Raw genomic sequence first — 8,920 nt, forward strand, 5'->3', positions numbered from 1 at the left:
AGGCCATCCACGCCAAGATCAAGGATGCACGCGCCAAGATATTCTAGGCCACCTTAGACTCCATCATGCAACCCACGTCTGAAAAGGCGACGGGGGCCATGGAGCACCTGCTTCCTCATGAGGTCGCCGAGCGGGAGCTAGAGATGCAGGAGGCGGCGGAGATCGAGGAGCGCCGGGAGGAGGAGTTGCGCGTGGCGGAGGTCGAGGTAGAGAAGAGTTTGTGCGTCGATGAATCGGCATTGGAGTACCAACGCGAGCTCTGGCGCAGCCACTACTACGAGTACTACAACCTTGAGGGCGGCGCCAAGGACGAGGACGAGGATGAGGACTCGGTCGACTTCAGCAGGGGGGACGCAGAGTCCACCAACGGCGGCATGTCGCCAGGACAAGTCATAGACGCCTCATCTCACACCGGCGATGCATAGGCCGGCGCGGTGGCGGATTTGTTAAAATTATGCGTACTTAGGCTTTGTTTTTAATGTTGGTCTTTTGTTAGAGCAATGTTTAGGTCAACTGGCTCTGTTTAATTACTAAAATTGCTCGATTCAGTAAGTGTGGTCTGCCAGCTGTACACTCTTTTGTGCGCCCAAATTAGCAAGCGATGTTAAATTATGCAATGACGTACCCGGGGAAATTTCCACCAAAATTTGAATTATCAAACTCATCCCATGCGCGTAAAGCAGAAGAATCGTTTGTGATGCACACAATCCTTCAAAGTGAATGGTCCGTCGGCACCTCGCGCAAAGTTTCCCTCCACATTTCCAAAATTTTGGCCTACCGCCAAAATATCTACCCCCGCCCCCTTCCCCCCTTCCCCACCCCCTTTTCTCCTCGACCACAAGTCACATTTCCCCTGTTTCCTCCTTCCTTCCTTCCTTCCTTGCTAAGTTATAGCCGCTTCCTCACTCTCGCCGTCTCGCATCCTACTGCCAGGGTCGCCATGGTCTTCTTCAAGGACCTCTCCAGTGGTTACTCCTCCGGCGACTACTCCTTCACCACCCGGGTATGCCTCTCTTCTCTCTCTCGGGCTATGACTTGGAATGAAGGATTTTTACCCGGCGGTCGATTTGAGTCATTTCTTCCTCTTGTATCTCCCTAGGACCATCAGTGGCAACGAATGGAGCGGGGTGGCTGAAGATCTATCTACTCATTGTCACCATCAATCTCCATGCGTGAAGGTAGTAGCGTTTGATTCTGTGTACAGTGGGAGGAAGTTTCTGGCATGTGCAGAGAAGGTTAGACCCTCTACCGTTGTTACAAATCATTTGTTAGATGTGATTCAGACACTGTCACGGTCCCAATCCATTCATACCACACCTTCAACCAAATGCATCCTAAGACAGTGTCACAGTTTGTACCTAGTATCTTAAATTGTTGCCATCTCATCAGCGGTGCCATTAGAAAATTATTTGGCACCGCTTCAGCAGTTTGTGCAGCCAACTTTGGTCCACACATCCGAGCAGCCAAGTAGTAAAATACTAAATCTTTATGGAACGAAGGAACTGGGCATCGGAGCAACTACGTGCTCCAGAGTCCGGGTCCCTGATTTTTTTTCCGCTGCATCGGCTCGCCAGTGCAGGGCACCAGTGCGAGATGTAGCAACAGTTGTCTTTACCCCAGTTTTGGCATACATAGTGCTATTAGTTCTATGTTACTAAATTTGTGCATGTACACACCTGTTAGTATCAATTTGCTGTCATCCAAACACTGTCGCTATGCTGTTGCAGTTATATTTACCTTCCTCATAAAATGTTCAATTTGTTATTTATTGTACATGAGTAAGAACTTGTAGCGTCGTTGTAGTTAATTATAGCTTCTGATGTTCCAGAATTTGGTTGTTGTCTCAGTACCAATTATTTCATTTGCACAAATATCTTTTTGAGAAGATATGTCATAACTAACATGTTTCTTCAGTTTTTCAAAATAACCATTGCTTATTTTCTATGTTGCTATAAACCCATTTCCCCTACAAATGTTACTAATCTAGTTTTAAATATTATAGGATGAACGGAAGTGTTCTTACTTGGAGTGGGTTGATCAAGAGTGGCCATAGTCTTTGAAGATGTGCCTAGCGAAGCTCTAGATCATGTATGAGGAAGAGAACACACGTAGGCTTAGAGAAACTGTTGTCAACGCTGAAGCATATTTCAAGATGCAGGATAAAAAATTGAAGGTGGAGAATGAGCTCAGATTTTTTAAATCAGACTTTGCTAAGATGGCGTTGGCGAAGGAGGAGGCACTTTCCCAGTTGGCCCGTGCAAAACGGGTTCTTACTGAACTGAAAGCAGAGGTGGATAAGACGAGCCTGGACGATCTCGATTAGGGAAATGAATATATTGTTCTTATGAAGTTGAACTAGCTATATGTTGTACTGTGTTGTTTTCATGTAGCTACCGTACTGTGATGTTATAATATATTTATGTGCCTGATATGAAATTGGCAAACAGCTGTTAGATATGAAATGTGAATTTGCGTAATACTGGAATTATTAATTGTAAACTAATAAACCTGCTAAATGTGTCATGGACCTTTGCAAACAGTTCTAGCAGTAAAAGCGCTTGCGATGGATAGCCCAATGCCACATAGTTTTCTTCATCAAATCGTGTGTGATATAGTTGATAAAAGCAAATAGTTAACCAAGGCAGACAGTGTGTGATAGTTACACCTTTCACACACGAGCCTACACATAAAACTGTGTGGGATGTACGTCCGAACGGAAACGTTTTCCCTGGATTGACTGTGTGGGATGTACATAAGAACGGAAACGTATTCCTTGGATTGACTGTGTGTGATATACATACGAACGGAAATGTTTTTCTGGGATTCACCGTGTGGGATGTACATACCTACGGAAATGTTTTTCTCGGATTACCGTGTGAGATGTACATACCTACGGAAATGATTGGGTTCTGATGCCTTGCCCGATCGCGCACGGCCCCAGCCTGGGTCCCAGGAGGGCCTATCCCCGACGATTTCTGGGTCGTGTGGGAAGGACCCCCCTATCGCCCACACTCACTTGGCGACGGTTCCAAATGCCGTCGCGGAAAGGGGTTAAAAACCGTTTGCTTAGGACCGAGGCGTGCCAGTGAGTGGTCCATCTTCAGCAGGTGCTACATCCGTCAGATAAAACACCGACAATTCCTTAATTGTAGCAGAAGAGGAGCCATGTGTGGTGGTCTTAGTGAATGATTCCACCATAAAGCAACCATCCTTCTCGCTGAGATTAACTTGAAGTTCCACCTTCTGCTCTCTGAAGCCATAGCCAGAGCTCCAGGGCCCATAATAAGCAACAATGGGCATTATAGCAGTTCCCAAGAAAGAGTTCAGCCTAAGCATAGGGATGCATTGGTTCAGCAGCAAGGTAGGGATAGAGTTCCCTAGAGAGGACACAACCAATTGCATACCATCATTGGAGATTGATAGGGAGGCATTGACTGAATTGACTAGTGGAGCAAGGGGAGCAGCATTTGAACTTCCTACCATCCAAAGTTGATTGAGCAAGTTGACTAGGACAAGCACATAAGTGTCTGACAGAGTATCACTAGAGGCAGAACTTCCTTGTGCAGAGATAGATTCATTCCACACCATGCCTGGACTGTCCAGAATATCGTTGGGTGGAAGAATACCATGATGCACCTGTAGCCCCTCAAAAGCAAGCCACTCTTGGAAGTTATACAGAACTGGGGGTGCCTGAGGGGGAGAGGGGGGCCAATCTCCCCAAACTGGTTGAAACTGAATGTCCATCCCTTGGTCCACCACCACCTTATCAGCATTACCCTAATTGGTAGCATCTGCAGCAACATTTTGGGACATCCAGTTATGCAGCTGCTGTTGGTATAATTGTTCTGCAGTCAGGCCCTCACTGTGGAGTGGGTGAGGGATTTCGTCCACCGGCGGCGGGTCTTCCCCAGCCGGAGGAACCTCAGGTAGATGTGCATTCCAATCACTGCTGCGCAGCATGGTGACAGCAACAGCCCAACAGTGACGTGGTCCTCCCAGCTGCCGCATCACAATACTCTTTGGAACAAGATGCAGACTGATCACTCTTGCTTTGATTAGAACAATTTTCCTGTCACCTCTAGGATTATTCAAGTCGGCCAAGGTACCAAACTTAACTACAGCCTTATGTATGTAATGTTGGGTTTGATAATCGTATGGGAATCCAACATACAAAAGCCAAATCTCATGACCATATGTGGTAAGCCTCATGTTCAAAGCAGCATCATGCGACACAAAAGATATAATAGTGTGTCCTTCAACTTCATCCTCATATAATTCAAAAGTAGTACCAGTAACAACATCTCAAACCGTAGAGTCCACAAATCCAAAAATTCCTATGCCCAGAGGATGGTCATCTACTTCAGTGGGGAAATAATGATACTCATGCAACAAACCTTCAACAATGTGGCACAACTCTACCTTGTGGTGGTGAGGAACGAAGCGGTTGGCCTCTGCAGTGGCCAGAAAGTCATGACGAAGAGGCGGAATCAAGCTAACCACCATATCATCTCGCACCTTCTGATCAGCCGGCCCAAATCTTGACCGTCATGCCCCGCGGGAGGTAGGGGATGACGTTGAGGGGGAAGTTCACCATGGTCATGGTGGAAGGTGGTTTTGAGGGTAGAGCATGGGAGGGCACAATGGAAGAATGCGAATCGGCAGCACTGGACCGAGACTTGGGTACCCAGACCAAGCGGCGAGCGTGGTAGGACCAAGGATGATGCCACATGGCCTGTGAAACCACAGAAGATGCATCTGGCTGTCGACAGGCATTTTAATGGGTAGGCTGGTAAGTTGGTAGGTGAGTTAATGAAGTGGTTTTGATTGATCTGGTGGCGCTAAGTCCCTGATTTGACCATACTATGCTTGCTTTGGACTAGAGAATCATGGTTCCCAAGGAAGGTGAGCTGTTGAGATGGGAGAAATCTGGTTTATCAAAATGTTCTAACAAATACCCCTTTGCAAATTAAGGCAGATGAATCCTCAGGGTGATCCTGAATGGTGGGTGCCATATTATCTTTATTATCATGAGGAAAAATCGGAGCGCATATCAGTCAAGGCCACCTTTTCTAAATGGGTCTTCCCGGAATGGGCCTTTAATTTCCAGCAGAGTCTTGGAGCCCAAGGGTCATTGCACCTGGCATAAAGATGGCCTGGAAGGGAGCACTTACCACATCGCATGTGGGCTGGCAGTCGTAAAAGGGGTGGGCCAAAGAGTTTCAAGTGTAACATCCAAACTGTTTGGGTGGGGGAGATGATACGTCTCCAACGTATCTATAATTTTTTATTGTTCCATGCTATTATATTATCCATCTTGGATGTTTTATATGCATTATTATACTATTTTGTATCATTTTTTGGGACTAACCTATTAACCTAGTGCCCAGTGCTAGTTACTGTTTTTTCCTTGTTTTGTCTTTTACAGAAAATCAATACCAAACGGAACGGAACTTTTTGATGGTTTTTCTGAGACCAAAAGACACCTAGGAAGCTTCGGGAGGAGGCCAGAAGGCCCACGGGTGAGCCACAAGCTCACCAGGCGTGCCCTATGAGCTTGTGGGCTGTCATAGCTTGATTTTTGGCCCTTTCTTTTTCTTTTGATTTTCTGAGGTTTTTTCTTGAGTTTTCTTTTTCTGTGGCTATGTGGTCTGGAAACTGAAGAAGATGCCCTCTTCTTTCTTTCCAGAGTGGCTTGTCATCCTCAAACCCTTCCCAAGACCTTGCCATTTTCATCCTAGCCCAACCCCAATATTCTTTTGCTAGGGAATATTCTTTTTCTATTTAAGGAATAACCCCAATTGCCCTAGGTTGTGAAGCAACCTATATTTCTGTCACTCCTAAAATTTCCAAATAATTCTCATAAATTGTTTGGGTCATATCTTCCTCAAATGTGGCAAAATATTTCACTTGCCATGTTTCCCATCATGCTCAAATAATTCCTTTTCTATTCTGTCCTAAATGGCACTTTGTGAAGCAAGTGCTATTTATCTTTGCCCATTTGACCCAAACTTTTTGGACACATTTTCATGTCCATACAACTGCCTCATGCAAATTGTCATGCTCATTTTCCTAGTGATTATTTTCATGTCCATACATGAAGAGGCAATATGATCCCGCTCTTTCAGCAAAGAATCCAGAATAAGAGCACAGTAATGAAGGAGCAAGGTCGGCAATGCAGGTATGAAAATTGTTGCATGACCCACATGGTGCAGATACCCTGGCCAGTCTAAGTCACTATTGATCGCCATGAATATTCATCAAGGGGGTCTACTCAATTTTGGTAAGGACCCCATATCAAGGAAAGACCCGCTTAGTTAACAGTATATGCTCAGATTTGTCGGCATCGAATATCTGGGTCTGTCAAGTCAGACCAAAGGTCAATCCAATAGTTGACTTCAACAACTATGGTAAAGCATCCCATAGCCTACTATCCCCATGGATATGCCGACGGAATGAATAATCAGAATGATGAATAACAGTCTTGAGGCATGTGTCCTCACTTACGTGAAGCATCAAAGGGCAGCCTGTCATGAACAAAATTCTCCTGCCAGAACCACCATCCGTCAAGTCTACGGATATTATCATATAAGGTCGTACCCCTCTATGATGGCCACGACAAGTGACAACCAACTATTTGGTACGAATCAGATACTCAAGACAGTGGAGTCAGTCAAGATGATTCAGAAGCTCCTGCGAGAAGTCAGAATCCGCCAAGAAAACGGTTATGACTCACCTCAGTGCTTTGAACCCAGAGAACCCGTATTTAGTGGAGGAACCCAATGCAAGGAGTAAAAGCTTGGGTGTTCATCAGGAAAAAGCTGATCACCAATTCATGGAAGTTTGTCAGTACAGCCACAGCAATCGAAAATCACTCTAAGATTTGTGAGACGGGCATATATTTCAGTCATGATAACAAATCACACTCAGCTAAGTCAGCAGATATGAAAAGAATTGGAGCCAGTATAAGCATAAAAATGTGAGGTAAGATCTGTCAGGATATGGATACAGTGAAGCAAACCACTCCATAGCCAGTCAGGTAAGTTAGATGAAGAATTTAATGGGAACAGTCAATAAAGGAAAAAAAGGATACCCAAGTTGGAAACGGTCTCCTTAAGTCAGTATATGCATACTTGTTCCCTGAGCAACCAAATCTTGAGGAAGAGATTTCTTGAAGGGGGGAAGAGTTGTCACAGCCTGATTTTTGGCCGTTTCTTTTTCTTTTGATTTTCTGAGGTTTTTGCTTGAGTTTTCTTTTTCCGTGGTCAGGAAACTGAAGAAGATGCCCTCTTCTTTCTTTCCAGAGTGGCTTGTCATCCTCAAACCCTTCCCACGACCTTGCCATTTTCATCCTAGCCCAACCCCAATATTCTTTTGCTAGGGAATATTCTTTTTCTATTTAAGGAATAACCCCAATTGCCCTAGGTTCTGAAGCAACCTATATTTCTGTCACTCCTAAAATTTCCAAATAATTCTCATAAATTTTTTGGGTCATATCTTCCTCAAATGTGGCAAAATATTTCACTTGCCATGTTTCCCATCATGCTCAAATAATTCCTTTTCTATTCTGTCCTAAATGGCACTTTGTGAAGCAAGTGCTATTTATCTTTGCCCATTTGACCCCAAACTTTTTGGACACATTTTCATGTCCATACAACTGCCTCATGCAAATTTTCATGCTCACTTGCCTAGTAATTATTTTCATGTCCATACATGAAGAGGCAATATGATCCTGCTCTTTCAGCAAAGAATCCAGAATAAGAGGCAACATGTCGGTGTCAAAACCGGCGGATCTCGGGTAGGGGGTCCCGAACTATGCGTCTAAGGTGGATGGTAACAGGAGGCGGGGGACAGAATGTTTACCTAGGTTCGGGCCCTCTCGATGGAGGTAATACCCTACTTCCTGCTTGATTGATCTTGATGATATGAGTATTACAAGAGTTGATCTACCACAAGATCGTAGAGGCTAAACCCTAGAAGCTAGCCTATGGTATGATTGTTGTTGTCCTACGGACTAAACCCTCCGGTTTATATAGACCCCGGAGGGGGCTAGGGTTACACAGAGTCGGTTACAAGGGAGGAGATCTACATATCCGCATCGCCAAGCTTGCCTTCCACGCCAAGGAGAGTCCCATCCGAACACGGGTCGAAGTCTTGAGTCTTGTATCTTCATAGTCCAATAGTCCGGCCAAAGGATATAGTCCGGCTGTCCGAGGACGCCCTAATCCAGGACTCCCTCAGTCGCCCCCGAACCAGGCTTCAATGGCGATGAGTCCGGCGCGTAGATTGTCTTCGGCATTGCAAGGCGGGTTCTTCTCCAAATTCTGAATACCCGTTGAGTAGTGTCCGGCTTCCCATAAATGTTGCACTCTTTGGCTTCCGCGCCTAATAATGGCTATCTTCCATGTGTCGAGCGAATGCGAGAAGCCGGGGAATTTTTACATTTGCCACCCTAGCCACGCGAGTAAATCGTCTATTAAAGAGACGGGGATTCTCAGATCCAGATCACACCATCCTCCCGCGGCGAGTATCCATCAGAGCGCGCCCGGAAAAAATCCATTCCAACATGGCCGGTCATCGCAGCTCCTCCTCTCGCTCCCGTAGCCCTAAGCCCGGCAATTGGAAGAAGTGTTCCGTCCCGCACAGTCAATTAGTAGAGTTACAGACCCAGGGATTTCTCCCTCCAGCGTATATGGTCCCCGTTCGAGCCGGGCTTGCCACCTACAATGGCGGGGAGCAAGCGAAGAGCTTTCCCGACCCATCCAAGGGGGAGCGGGTATGCCTTGTCCCTTACTTATTAAGAGGGCTTGGATTTCCAATTCATCCATTCCTCCGCGGGCCCCTGGAGTTCTACAGCCTCCAGCTGCACAATTTTACTCCCGCCTCCATATTACACATCGCTGGCTATGTCGCCTTTTGCGAG

This window comes from Triticum aestivum, chromosome 2D (genome assembly GCF_018294505.1).
Source record: "Triticum aestivum cultivar Chinese Spring chromosome 2D, IWGSC CS RefSeq v2.1, whole genome shotgun sequence".
Lineage (NCBI taxonomy): Eukaryota > Viridiplantae > Streptophyta > Magnoliopsida > Poales > Poaceae > Triticum > Triticum aestivum.